Here is a 15,575-nt window from a genome sequence, read left to right on the forward strand (position 1 = left end):
TTCGGTTCCCCGGTGGTCCTCGAGCGTGCTACCCCACCAGGGGCTCCACGCATTAAAGTCACCTCCGATCACAACACTCAAGGTTCCCAATTTGGATCGGACGCTGGATAGACGTTCCAGGTATGGGTCCAGGGGCTTATCCCCTTCCAGGTAGGCGGATACTATCCCAAGTGTCCAGTCGGAGAACTCAATGGTGATTGCCACTATGTTCTCCGACTGGAGGCTCGGGTCACACCTAACCTGGAGGTCTTTATCAAAGACCGCTATTGCGGCCTTTGCGGGATTGATTCTACTTGTCCCCTGGTCCATCTGATAGACGCGGACCCCCGGATACCGCTTCAAGGCACCTTGATTACTTGTGTAGGGTTCCTGCAGCATTGCCAGGCTCACCTTCTGGCTGACAGCTTCAGCCATCAGCTCATCGGTTGCCAATCGCTTCCGCTGCAGGTTTACCTGTATCATGTGCCTTGAAGCAGCATCCCCGAGCCTACGACCGCCTGGAAACACAACCGCGGTGCCCTTAGCAATAACACACGCCAAGGCGGGAAATGGCATCCCATTTCCGCCTCACCGGACAGTCACTGCTAAGCGCACCGTGGTCGGTCTTATCCAGCTTTGCGTGTCTGCAGTTTACGCAGCTGGGCGGCTCCCCCGTGACATAATCGGGGCATTCGGACCTTACGTGTGGCCCCCCGCAGTGACTGCAAAGGTCCGAAGACTCCTTGCAGTGACGCCGACCGTGTCCGAATGCTAAGCATTTCGAACACTGTATGACGGGCGAGAAGTCTTCCACTTTAGACCGCTTAAGGTCCAGGTGGACAGATCCCTCGTCCGTCAGGCGGCGCCAGAGTGGAGGGGCCACACGCAGGACAACATGAGTGAGGTGCGGATTGCGGCACCTACGGCGAAAACATGTTTCTACCGTTATGTGGTCTTTTTGGAGGCCTGTAAAGAGCTCCCGATTCTGTGCTCTTAGGGCTTCGATGACCTCCTCATCCTTGAGGCAAGCGAGTACGTTCCTGATGATTACGATCGGGTTCTTACCCTTCGCCTCTTGGACTTGGAGGCCAGAGTTGGCCCCGAGCCGGGTCTTTACAGCCTCCACCTCACTTTTGGTGCCGCAAGTGAGCACCACCTTCTTATTGCGCACTTTGCGGACGCTATCCACCTTGGCGCTAGTTTTAGTAGCGTCAACGGCCACTCTTATTTTGGCGACAACGTTGTCGCTCGAATCCTCGGGCGACTTACTTGTCACCACTATTGAGTGGCCGGACTTTGCCGGCGCCTTGGCGGCCATTGCCGCATATGAAGGTGGCACTTGAGCCTGTGTAGGCTCCTCCCGGAGCTTCGTTGTTTTAGCCCCCAGAGCTCGCACCTCAGCAAGCATGTAAGTTGCCTCCTCACGCATTGATTTTAATTCTCCCAGCAGGGAGCCCAGGTCCGCTGCGGGTGGAGAGGGGAACAGTTTGACCTGCTGGATAAGGTCAAATTCGACTATTTTGCGAAGTGCCTCCAGCTCCTTTCGCAACTCCGCAGTCTGTCCACTCACGTCCGCCCTCTCCAGCCGCTGCGTAAGGAGCATGACCTGCTCCGTGTGGCTGGACTCCCTCCTCGAGATGTCCTCTGCGTGGCGTCTCTTCATGTTAGCGACCTTTAATTGGAGGTCGCACCGTACACTATTAACGTGAAGTGTAGCCTCATATAAAAAATTGAGGCCCTCCACTACGGTTGCTTTAATAGAGCCCTTAAGATTTCCGGATTTCTCCAGCTCTTCCTTCGCCCACTGGTACACGCGGTTCGCATCTTTTAGGAGGGTTGCGGTTGGGCTCACGGGCTCCCCAGCGCAGGTGGGACGTCCTCCCGATGGCGGAGTGTGGTAATCCGCCTCCCATTGGAGCGCTTGCGCCAGTTCAGCGCTGCCGGGCTTACTGCCCGAGCCCGCACCGAAATCACTTCCGGTGAAGGAACCCTCCCCCGCGTCGAGTTTTCGGCTTGTCGATGGCTTAAGCCTCCCGGGGTCAGATGATGGTCGTTTAGTGGCCATAGCTGTGGCTACCAACCCCTTATCGCCAGCTCTGGTAGTAGGGCGAGATGATGCTGCGGAAGAAGACATTTCCGGAACGGCAGCAAGTAAATAGGAACTAACACGCTAACAGCCTTAATTGAATGACAACTGAATATACAAAATGAATAAGAAAGTAATTACATTTTTTTTTTTAAATAAGGTAAATTTAGAAATTAAATTGAAAGTAAGGTAAATAGAGCTTAATGTAATGTAAGGATTCTAATGAGCCCAAACACTGTTACGTTGTACCTATATTTAACGTATCTACAAACAAAATAAAAATCTAAACATAAAAATCCATATAACTTACAAAATATTATTAATTTTAGAATTCTGGAGGGGCCAATCAATAGATCTTGATTTTGCGGTTCAGGCGAACCCAAACTCGCCTATCCTATCTGCCTTGGTTCCAAAGATAGGACCAAGGGGGGTGAAGTGTGGGGGGGGGGGAAGTTTTATGGGGTGATGTTTAGGTGTAATTAGTTCTGTTAGAAAAAAAAAGGGGTGGGGGGGGGGGGAGATTAAGTGGGTTCGTACATAGAGATAACCAGGGCGTTAATGGTAAGTAAGGGTGCAGGATTATACGTTATAGGGTATACCTCAGGCCTCAGGTGTTTGTCGCGGTGTATTTAGACGACTGCCTTGTTCCGTTTGTCGGATCTATATTTTCACTGGTTGGTGTATCAGTGGTGCAGAGTATTTCAGGGTGTCGGCTGTCAGATGTCAATGTTGCACGGGCTGTCTAAAATTTTCCAGACCGCGTGGTGTCGCGTGCTTCCTTCTCCCATACAACGTCGTTGAGGTTATGGAATGCACCTTTATCCCTCAATATCTCCGCAATCCGACGTCCGATTTTTACCAAACTTGGAGCGGTAGGCAGATCTCGATCAGCGCTACAGGAATTAGTGTAGCGTTTCTTGATTGCTGCAGCAACAACTCGGGGCAGTTGACACAAAGTCCAGGGCCCGTATCTTCGGAGCGCGCTGCACAAAACTTTCACCAACACTAATCCTGGTGTATTGAGCACTAATGAGACACTGTAGCAATTTTCACAACGATACGATCACTTTTTACCACTGATTTTATTTTTTAACAAGGAGCAATACGTTGTCGACACGGTAGTTTGGTCAAGACTGGGTTAGGTTAGGTTAGGTTAGGTTAGGTTAGGTTTTTTTTTTTTTTTTTTTTTTTTTTTTTTTATTTATTTCGCTCCAAGTTATTCCCAACCATCAAACGGTCGGGGTTGTGATCCTATTTTACAGGCATATCTTACAATATTTGCTGAAAGTGAGTTGATCATATTTGCTAGATCTTATTCGTAGTATCGTAGTTCAACATTGTTGTGTATATTAGTACATTTCTCAGTTCTCAGATAGACTGCCGGTTTTTTTTTTATTAATATTTTTTTTGTGTTTTTTTTTTGTTTTTGTTTTTTTTTTTAATATTTTTTTTTAATATTTTTTTTCTTTTATATATATTTTTTTTCTGGCAGCTCTTTACAATAATAAAAAAGTTAACATAAAATGCTACTTCGCAATCAATACAATAAAAAATATTACTAATTAGAGATGCCTGGTCCATCTATTACCATATAGACAGACATCAGACAATCTCTTCTTACCAACACTTTGTGTATTTTCTATTTCATAAAATAATTATGAGTACAACCATTTTGGACGGACAAAATTTGTTGTACTCATATGCATAAATATTCAGTTAACTATATATATAACATAAAATACATTGTTTTAAATTTCTTCCGACTTTTAATTACATTTTTAACATTTAAGTATTCTTAACCGATATAGAAACGAGTATTTTACCTGTACCTTATGTGAGTAGTAAGCCTGACAAGTTTTCAAAAATTTATCACAAATAATGGTTACATAATTTACAGTGCTATAGAAACTTTTAAAAGCCAAGACATAAAAAAAAAACTAAACTAACTTTCACTTTTACAAAATTCTTTGTTCTCATACGCTATAATATTCAACTAAATATATTGCTTGTATTTGTTTCAAATAGCTAAACACTTAAAGTTACTTATATACATAGTTTTAACAATTAAGGCACAATTTTTTAAACATATAATCTTCATATCGATAATAATAAGAGTATTTTAGCTTAGTCATAAAGAGCTGATATAATGAAATGAAAGGGATTCCAAATTGTTTTTAATATTTACTCAATAATAATCATAGCTGCATGATAACTTTACAGTGCTATATAAAAATATATATACATTGTTATAGTCACCCAGAAAAGTGTAAATTAACTAAAAATCAAAATAATATAATTAATGTTGTAATAATTGACTTAATATTGAAAATAAAAATAAAAATATATACATGTTGTCATTGCATTTTTAATAATTTGCATACTATTATTTATATGTATTGTTATTACTATTTCATTTTCTTATTAATTTTCATAATAGAAGGCTATGTTCCTTATTCATTAATGATTTAAGTATATAGTTTTAATGACAAATGTACAGATATTCTATAAATCTTTAAAAACAAAGTTGATACTTATGTTGTAGCCTAAACGGTTATAAAGAGCATAATAAGCCTGAAAGCTTTTCAATTTATTTTTATATATTATAAAAGTCAATAACAAATCATAACTGAATACTGCTATAGACACCTTTAAAGCTTACACATAAAAAAAAACTATTATATTACAACTGATATTCGATAGACAATTATTTATATTTCAATTAGTTTAGTAGTGTAAGAATAAAAGTTTACTTGATAACTATTTTTTTTTTTTCTTTTTAGTAGTAATATCTCAAAAAGTTCAATAATGTAGAAAATAATTTTGAATAAGGATTCTCGTAATATAATTTTTTAACAGATTGTAAATATCATGTTTAAGACCGAGTACTGCGGGTCCCTCAGCAATACGTCACGCTCAGGCGGGCTATGGAGTCCCACTTTCGCTTGACCGGACACTCGACACTAAAAGCCCCATGGTCTGCTTTCTCCAGACCGGCGCTCCGGAAATTTAGGCAGCATGGTTGTTCTCCCACAATATAATGAGGGCAATCGTGTCGTAGGTGAGGGCCACCACAGTGACTACATAGGCTAGCAGCTTCTTTGCAGTTTCGTCGACCGTGTCCAAATCCAAGACAGCGGGTACATTGGATGACCGGCGAGAAGTCCTCCACCGTTGACCGCTTGAGGTCAATGTGGACTGAACCTTCCGCCGTCACCCGCTGCCACAGCTTTGGAGCTACGCGCATAACGATATGGTTTACGTGAGGGTTGCGGCACCGTCTTCGAAATCGGATCTCCATTGTTTGCTCCTCTTCTGAGAGCCCAGAAAATAACCACTTGTTTTGTGCTGTCAGGGCCAAAAGAACGTCTTCGTCCTTAAGGTCTGACAGGACATCCTTAATAATTATGAGAGGATTCTTCCCCTTTACTTGCTGGTAAGTGAGTGTCGGGCTCTCTTTGAGTCGGCCTGTCACAACTTCCACCTCTTCCCTCGATCCGCATGTGATCACGACGCGCTGGTTTCGTACCCTGCGGACACTATCGTCTCGGGCCCCAGTTTTAATTGGATCGACGGCCACCCTAATCTTTTTGAGCACGCTCTCGCTCGAGTCGTCTTGAGACGTGCTCCCTATGATTATTGCGTGACCGGATGTGGCCGGAGCTCGTGCTACAACGTCCGCATAGGTCGGCGATACAGCAATTTGCGGCGGTGTCTCGAGAAACCGCGTTGTTTGTGAGGAGATGCGTTCAATATCTTCTTGCAGCTTGTCGCTCTTGACATTAAGGGCCTTAATACCTTCTAGTAGATGATCCAGATTTTTGGGGGTGGTTTCAGCCTGGCTATCTTCTTGAACCATATTTTCCATATCTTGTTTCATTTTTGTCATTTCAGGGTTAGGTTAGGTTAGGTTAGGTTTTCCCCGAGGTTCTCCGGTGAAATGCCCTGCAAAGATCCCGGAGAACCTCTCAAAAAGGGGAACTCTCTGCTTTCGAGGAGGTTTTAGTGGGTTTTACCAAACTTGGCCAACTTCTAGCTACGTAGAAGATGGTCTAAGTGGTTGAGTCCCACACTCCCTGTGCCACATAGTGCACAGGGGTAGTACGTAAATGTATTTCCTCCTCGTTAAAAAAAAAAAAAAAAAAAAAGGTTAGGTTAGGTTGAAGTCGTTGTGCGGTCGTAGTGACAACATCGTTTTCACTTCGCTCCGCGTTCACGACGGCTTTTGGTGTGTATATAGCTTGTGTATATATACTTGCTATATATCAAAAGACGCGCCTTTTTACGACGAATACAGCGATGTAATTACTATCGAGCGTTCGGTAAATTATTTATCGACCTCGACATCTGAAGTGATAGTGACACATTGTTTGGGTGTGGTTTACTCGCTGGGAGTCGCGGTAACCCCCCTGTTTTTAGTGTTTGTGAGGTGCACCAGGCTCTGGTAGACACGTGAGTGTTTTTAAATTCAAAATCGGACCACATATACGGCCGTGAGAATTTTTAATTTGAAGTAAATATTATATGTTTTTACTTCACTGTGTGTAAATTAATCAGTTAAGTGCTATATATCGTTGAGATCGCCGTTTCAAGACGAATCCAACGATATATCGTTTGTTAATATCGGACCCATACAAAGGGAAATAGTCATTTCCTTTGTTCCGAGTTGTGGGTGACGCTCCGCAGAGCGTCGCGGTGTCGCTAGTGTCGCATTCCCGCGAGACCCGCGACGAGCGCGGCGATCGCGGCTCGCGTTTCTCTCTGTGGCGCCGAGCAGCGACGCTGACAGTGTGCTGAATTAGAGGACACTAGCGTAGTGGTAACACTTAGATATAAGTAGTTAATAAGAACTGTGTGCTTAGATACTCTATAGTAGGTTTAGTGTTTAGATATAGTTTATTTATTAATTAGTATATATTGATAGTTAGTAAGTTATGTCTTAATTTTTTTTCCCGTGTGTTTATCTGTTTCCATTGTTGCCTGTAGCTTGTAAACCTGCAACAATGGACACGGATAGTTTAAACGAGTCCAGCTGCTCGGAATATGGTGTTGGCCGCAAACGGTCCTTTTATAAACGGTCGAGCAATTCCGGCCAAGACTCGGCTACAGAGACTGAGGCATCGGTGGAGAGGAGGGCCAAGCAAGCCAAAAACTTCCGCACTCCGACTTGATCTACGGCTGGGACCCAGACGCTTGAAGCGTATAGTACGATTGGCTCCACAGCGGCGATGTAGATGGTCCTGACCACCTCTGGGTTCAGACCCCAGGTTGTCTTAGCCGCCCTTGACAATTGGCCATAGATGGCCGTTGCCTTTCGGCAAACGTCAATGACGTGCGGCTTAAAAGACAACCTGTGGTCAATTATAAGACCCAGGATCTTGGTTTCAGTGACCATCTTTATGCTTTCGCCGCCCATGGTGATCTGAATTGGTGTTAGTTTCAGTTTTTTGGTGATCACCATGGCGTTGGTTTTGTGTGGAGCAAATCGCAGCTTGTTGTCCAAGCCCCAGTCGTAGACCCGCCGGAGGACGGAGTTAGCGGTCCGCGCGATAGTCTCCGGAGAGGAGCCCGAGAAGACGAGCACTACGTCGTCGGCGAAGGCTTGCACGCGCAGGCCCTCTTCCTCGAGGGCGCCCAGCAACGGATCAATCAGGAGGTTCCAGAATATGGGCCCCCCAATCGATCCCTGAACGCACCCTTTGGTCGTGGGCCTTACGCATTCGGCGCCCGCGTATCGAATAATGACCCGGTCGTTGAGGTAGCTGCATACGGTGGAGTATAGGTTCCCCGGGCACTTCCTGGCGGCCAGCTGGTGTTTAATAGCTGGCCACCAGGCGCTGTCGAATGCCCCCTCTATGTCTAGAGACACCATCAAAACTACCCTCTTTGCCCTGACCTCAGCTCTAATGTGCTCGACCAAGGCAAAGAGGGCATCTTCAGTGCTTCGCTGTGGCACAAATCCGAATTGGGCCGGATTTAGCGTCGGCAGTACGTGCCACTTAATCCGACGTACCATCATCTTTTCCAAAGTCTTACCGTGGACTGACAAAAGTCCAATCGGACGGTAAGACTTTGGATGATGGTAGTCGGATTTTCCCGGTTTGGGAAGTGTCACGACTGCCGCACGCTTCCACGGCTTCGGGAAGTATCCCACAGCGAGGCACCTGTTGGCTATCTCTAGGAAGAGCCGCTCATCTGCCTCAATGCTCTTGGCACTGATGTCAGCTGTGAACGCGTCCGATCCAGGCGCTTTACGAGCGCTGAAATCGTGAACCGCCTCCCTGAGTTCCGCAAGGGTGAAGGGCGGATCGTCCTCTGTACAGGAAATCTCGCACAGAGGGCGGTCCGCCTCTCTCCTTATTACGGAATGTACGGGAGAGTCGTCCTCCACTCTATCGTCCGGGAAGAACGTAGCTGCAAGGAGTTCTGCACTTTGCTTGGGATCAAGAGTCACTCCGTCCCTCACAAGAAGTTAATCTTATTGCTTTTTCGAGGTTTGACGGAGGACTCTGTAGATGCCGTCCCACAGGCTTTCGCCTGTTTGCGCGGTGCAGTACTCCTTCCAGCTATGGGTCTGTGCCGCTTCTGCGGCAGACTCATACTTTTCCCGGGCGTCGAGATACTGGCGGACGACGAATTCCCTCCTAATTGGGGCCGCGCAGCGGATGCGATTCTTCTTAGTAACCGCATCGCGCTTCAGGGCCCGAAGTTCGGAGGTCATCCACGGAGGTTCATATTTCAGTACTCGCTTCAGCTTTGGGATTGCGGTCTCACACGCTTGGCGAACCGCCTCCTGATACTCGAGGACAACGTTTTCGATGTCCTCGGGGGCGGTTACGGCCGACACTCTTTCCACTCGGATCTGGCGCTTTTGGAGCTGTAAGATTAGTTCCTTTCGGAACTTATCCCAGTCTGCCTTGCGTGTATTATATATCCGAGTGGTTGGTGCTGGGCCGGGTGCTTTTGCACGGCCAGCGCGGAGTCCTATTCTTAGAGCGTTGTGATCGGAACTGACCATGTCGGGGTCCACCCTCCAGGACTCCATCCTTGACAAGATACTTCGGCTGCACACCGTGATGTCGACTCTGCTTGTACAGAGCCGACCTCCCCGAACCACTTGGAATGTTGGCTCGGTACCGGTGTTGAGGATGTGCAGCTGGTTGTCGTCGAAGTATCCTGCCAATTCGGCTCCCCGGTGGTCCTCGTCTGCGCTTCCCCACCATGGGCTCCACGCATTGAATTCACCTCCGATCACAACACTTAAAGTTCCCAACTTGGATCGGACGCTGGACAGACGTTCCAGGTATGGATCCAGGGGCTTATCCCCTTCCAGGTAGGCGGACACTATTCCAAGTGTCCAGTCAGAGAACTCTATGGTAATTGCTACTATGTTCTCCGACTGGAGGCTCGGGTCACACCTAACCTGGAGGTCTTTATCAAAGACCGCTATTGCGGCCTTTGCGGAATTGATCTTACTAATCCCCTGGTCCATCTGAAAGACGCGGACCCCCGGATACCGCTTCAAGGCACCTTGATTACCTGTGTAGGCTTCCTGCAGCAGTGCCAGGCTCACCTTCTGACTGACAGCTTCCGCCATCAGTTCATCGGTTGCCAATCGCTTCCGCTGCAGGTTTACCTGTATCATGTGCCTCGAAGCAGCATCCCTGGTCCCGCGACCACCTGAATTTATGACCGCGGTGCCCTCAGCAGTAACTCACGCCGAGGCGGGCAATGGCATCCCATTTCCGCCTCACCGGACCAGCCTCCAGCTTAGCGTGTCGACAGTTGACACAGCTGGGCGGCTCTCCCGTGACATAATCGGGGCATTCTGCTCTCACGTGTGGCCCCCCGCAGTGGCTGCAAAGGTCCGAAGACTCTTTGCAGTGGCGCCGCCCGTGTCCGAAGGCTAAACACTTCGAACACTGGATGAGCGGCGAGAAATCCTCCACCGTTGACCGTTTTAGATCGAGGTGGACGGACCCCCCGTCGACCATGCGGCGCCACAGCGGAGGGGCCACCCGCAAGACGAGATGCATGAGGTGCGGGTTGCGGCACCTTCGACGGAAGCATGCCTCCGCCGTTTGGTGGTCTTTATGGAGGCCAGTGAAGAGCTCCTTGTTCTGAGCTCTTAGGGCCACTATGACCTCCTCATCCTTGAGGCAAGAGAGGACGTCCCTGATGATAATCATCGGGTTTTTCCCTCTCGCCTCTTGGAACTTGAGGCCCGAAGCAGCCCCGAGCCGCGTTTTTCACGGCCTCCACCTCACCCTTTGTGCCGCATGTTAGCACCACCTTCCTATTCCGTACCATGCGTACGCTGTCTACTTTGGCGCCGGTCTTTGTTGCGTCAACGGCCTTTCTGATTTTGGTGACCACATTATCGCTCGTGTCTTCTGGTGACTCACTGGTCACCACAATGGAATGGCCGGACTTGACCGGTGCCTTAGCAGCCATCGCTGCGTAGGAAGGCGGCGCTTGAGTCCGTGCGGGCTCCTCTAGGAGCTTGGACGTTTTCGCTCCTAGGTTGCGCACCTCATCTAGCATCTTGACAGCTTCCTTGTGCATGCCTTTTAGTTCTTCAAGAAGGGGGCCCATTTTTGCAGCGGGTGGAGGGGGGAGCTTGATCTTACCCATTTCCGCGATAACATCAAATTCGACTACCCGGCGGAGTGCCTCCAACTCCTTACGCAACTCCGCCGTCTGTCCCCCAACATCGGCTTTCTCCAGCCGCTGCGTTAGAAGCACAATTTGCTCCGAATGTTTGGACTCCCTTCTTGCGACGTCCTCTGCGTGTTGTCGCTGTAAGTGCTCGACCTGCAGTAGGACGTCACGTCGCGCGCTATTTACTTGGAGGGTGGCCTCGTACAGATAATTGAGGCCATCCAACACTGTCGCCCTTATGGAGCCTTTCAAATTACCAGATCTCTCCAGTTCCCCCTTCGCTCGCTGGTACACTCCGTTAGCAGTCTTCAACAGGGTCGCGGTCGGGCTCTCAGGTCCCCCGATTCTACCACAACGCACCTCGGATGGCGGAGTACGGAAAGCCGCATCCGCTTCTCTTTGGAGCGCCTGCGCCAGGGTGCTACTTTCTGTTAGCCGAGAACCCGATCCCGCCCCAGACTCGCTCCCGGAGATGGAAGAACCCTCCTCCGCCTCAATTCGGCGACAAGGTACTACTTTGACCCTTCCGGGCTCCGAGGATGGCCGCCTCGCTGTCGCCGCGGAGATAGCTTCCCGATCAGTGTTTCGGAGCGTTCGTGTTGGTCTGCTCATTGACGACATAGTTGTGCTGGTGAAACGGCAGCAAAATTAGAGTTGATTTGCAATAAAAATATGAGAATATATATTAAATTATTTAGTATGTATCTATTCCTAATTAATCAGGTAACCTTTGGAGGTGGTTTTAGGGATTTTTTGAAGTTTTTTTGGGGGAGGGGGAGGTGGGAGGGGAAGTCTGTTGCGGCCAAACTGTTCCTCGTGAGAGTACAGACAGTTTGAGCCCAAACTCGGGGGGTCTAGGATAAGGGGGACGAAAGTTAAGGATTTTTTTGGGATTTTAGGGGAGGGGGAGGTCTGAGGGGAAATTTGTCGGGGCCAAACTGTTCCTTTTGAAAGGACAGACAGTTTGAGCCCAAACTCGGGGGGTATAGGATGAAGGGGACAAAAGTTAGGCCCTGAGGGGGTGAGGTCGAAAATTTGTGGGGGGGGGAAGGTTTCGGGAGGCGGCCTATGGAAGTGTTTTAAGGGTTTATTGGGATTTTAGGGGAGGGGGGGGGGGGGGGTTGGAGGTTGATTCTGCCGATGCCGATCTGTTCCCCTTGAGGAGTGAAACAGTTCAAGCCCAAGCTCGGGGGGTCTAACTGTAGGGACTCCAAAGTTATCCTGATTTTTCTATTTTTTGTCAGTCTGTATGTGTGAAGGTAATGTCTAAAATTATTTAAAATTTAATATTATTTTATTTACTAAATCGTGTCACCCTTAGCCGCTTTTGAGGGGAATCTTCTAAATTCACAAAGTTTCACAAATTATTGGTAACATTCCGAAAACATTTTACTTATGTTTGGAGCCTTATTTATAGTAACTGCGGTTAACTTAAAATTATGAAATTAGTGTCTTATAAAAGATGAAAGCTTAAATATTGTTTTTTTGTAATAATAGTTTAATAATTTATTGGGGTTCGGGCCCGAGGGTGTACCAAGTTAACCCTTCCTAATTTATAAAATTTTGAATTGAGAAGTTAAATTTTGAGCAATTGACTAAGGATTTTGAAATTTTAAAAAGCGATTATATATAATAAGAGTATTGTCCAGAAGGGACTTATTTTAATTTTTTGAAAAACAGGCAGAATTAGGGGTTGGAAGAAGTTACCAACTTAATTTTGCTGTTACTAACGGTAAAGGTTAACTTGGTAACTGATACAAAGTTTATAATAGCTATAAGAAAATTTTCAAAAAATTACTCTATGTAGGGTGATATGGTATGTTCCTTTTTCCGCCTTCTCACTTGTGCAGCTGCAGGGGTCCTGGAATACCGGTCTTTACCAAGATAGTCTTTTACTAGACTGGCCGTAGCAGATATTCCCGACGGCCTAGCTTCACGTGGCGGCGTCCGATTTGAATGCTCGAAACGGCAGCTTGTTTGGCGTCTTGAGGCCTATCCACCGACGTATCGCACGTTGAGCTATTCCTGCTGGATCCCCGACCTCGTGCCACACGGTTTGGTGTTTTTCGGGAATAACTTCGCCGCAGGTGATGGGAAAAATCCAGTTAGGGTATCAATAGATAGATCTCGGTGAGACCTAACGTTTGAAGCACTTAAAAGTGTTTTTTTTGTTTAAGTGTATAGCACGTTGTGGGGCGGCTTCGTTTAATGGTAGCGAGGGCAACGCCCTATTTCAGTATTTTCCGGTTTTCTCACGAACCCGTAGTCGGAAAAATCCAGAAGTAGGCTTTAGGCAGGTTAGGTTAGGTTAGGTTTTTTTTTTTTTTTTTCCTAATAGCCTACCCCCCGGGCGAGGTTATCCCCGGGCCGTGGATTTCGAGCTAAAGTGAAACAACTTGTGGGGTTTTATTGATCATCACAATGTTACTTATTCTAACTTACTTCTAATACATGTTTAGTTTTAATCAAAATAACAATATTTAAGAGTCTTATTTATTACAACATAATACTTAACTTCTTCTAACACACGTTTGATTCTTATCTTATAACAATATTAAAGAGTCTTATTTTATACAATTGTTTCGACTAACTTCTTATACGAAGTTTTTATTCTAATTCTAATTACAATATTTAATATACTAATTTTAAATAAGTGGATAACAAGTATATTGATTACTTTATACTACATTAATTATTTATACTTATTCTAACTTATTTTAATACACGGTTTCGTTCCGATTTTTTCAGCCGTTAGGGTGTTAGTGAATTATCTTGTTTTGTTTTTATTAATTACTTTTTTGGCTATTCTTAAACAGAATTCTTGAAATATGGGCCTAGCTTTTTTGTCCGCCATGATATCGGCTATGGTATGTATTTCTAATTGTTTGTCTTTTAGTTTTTGCGTTAGCTCATGCCTCTCATAACCATATATCGGACAATCGATTAGTATGTGAGGCACGGACTCTTCATGATGCCCGCATGGGCATGTAGGAGTGCTTTTGCATTTAAACCTATACAAATATTCTGAGAAGCCCCCATGACCAGTGAGGACCTGCGTCAGAACGTAGTTAGGTTCAACGGTACTTAGGATTCTATATGCTGCAATTGCATCCGGAAGGAATATTTTAGTGATTTTACCTGTAGATGTGTTATTATATCTGGTGTGCCACTTATGCAGTGTTCCTGCTCTTATGATGCGTTTGAGGTGCGACAGTGGGCAGCGATCATAGACCGGCCTTAACTTAACATTGCTGGCAGCTTTCTTTGCCAACTCGTCCGCTCGCTCATTTCCCTCCCTTCCCGCATGTGCTTTGACCCAGAAAAGCTTAATCTCTTTGTGAGGATTGGACCTCAACATGTCACGGATCTCTGTGGCGAGGGGATTGAGGGAGCGGGTTCCCGCTACCGCGTCAAGCGCAGACCTAGAGTCACTGTAAATGTTAAAGCCGGTCCCATTTCGCTTTGTTGCCAACTGCACTGCCTTGTGTAGAGCGACCAGCTCTGCTTGATAAACACTGCAGAAATGGGCAAGTGGTAATTTACGAGCTCCTAACTCGCATTGATTTCTCCAGAGCGTCACCGCCGCCCCCACACCGTCCAGAGTCTTACTGCCGTCTGTATATATATGGACAGTTTCGGGAGTTTCGCTGTCTGCTTCCAGCTCTTCGTTGCCCAGGATTCGAAATGAAATTTTTGGTGCGTCTGCTGGGTGCGGGATATCTTCGAATGCAGTCTTGCGTTCAACCTCCGCGCCTTTCAGATCATTCCATTCTATGTGACCCTTTCTCAGCTGGTATAATAGTGCTTCCTCCTGAACGCGCAGATCGAGCGGGAGTAAACCCGCGATAATTCTCAATGAGTTGAGGGAGGTGGTGCGGTACGATCTGCTGATCTTAGCTGCGAATCCTCTCTGTACAGTATCGAGTCTCTGCTTAATATATGTTTTATTCGCAGCTGGAAACCATGAACTTGCAGCGTATAGCATAATTGGCTCAATTACAGCAGTATAAATGGTTCTAATAATTTTTGAGTCCAGTCCCCAACTCACCCTGGCTGTTTTTGCAACGCGTTTATAAATTTCTATGGCTTTTTTACTTACTGAGATGGTGTGTTTATTAAACGTTAATTTGTTATCAATTATTAATCCTAATATCTTTATGCTATCTGTGATTTCGATGAGTGAGCCTCCCATTACTAGTCTAGGTGTTTCATATTTTATCCGATTTGTGATTATCATTGCTTTTGTTTTGTTTGGAGCGAAATTTAGTTTGTTTTGCACCCCCCAGCTTCGGACATGTTCCAGAGCTTTATTAGCTTTCAGTTCCGTTTCAAGAGAGCTGCTGGTTGTAAAAACGAGGGCTATATCGTCGGCGAAGGCCTGGGAATAAATGTTCATGGCGTCCAACTGCTTTAGGAGTGAGTCTAGTAGGAGGTCCCAGAGTATAGGTCCTCCGATAGAACCTTGGACGCAGCCCTTACTTGTTGTCCTGGTAATAGCGGCACCTCCATAGAGCAACCTTATTTCTCTCTGGTGTAGATAGCTATCGATTAGGCGTCTTAAGTTGACGGGACAGCCTTCTTCTGCCAACCTTATCCTGATGGCGGGCCACCATGCGTTATCAAAAGCGCCTTCTATGTCCAGGGATATGAGGGTGACAATCTTTTTGTTTTTAACACCTTCCCTTATGTGGTTTGTGAGTTTGTACAGTGCATCCTCAGTTCCACGCTGTGGTACAAATCCATATTGATTCACCGAGAGCCTGGGGACGAGGTAAAAGTTAAGACGTCTTACGAGCATTTTTTCTAAGATTTTACCGAAGATAGGCAGCAGTCCGATTGGTCGGAACGATTT

This window comes from Leptidea sinapis, chromosome 20 (assembly GCF_905404315.1).
Source record: "Leptidea sinapis chromosome 20, ilLepSina1.1, whole genome shotgun sequence".
Classification (NCBI taxonomy): domain Eukaryota; kingdom Metazoa; phylum Arthropoda; class Insecta; order Lepidoptera; family Pieridae; genus Leptidea; species Leptidea sinapis.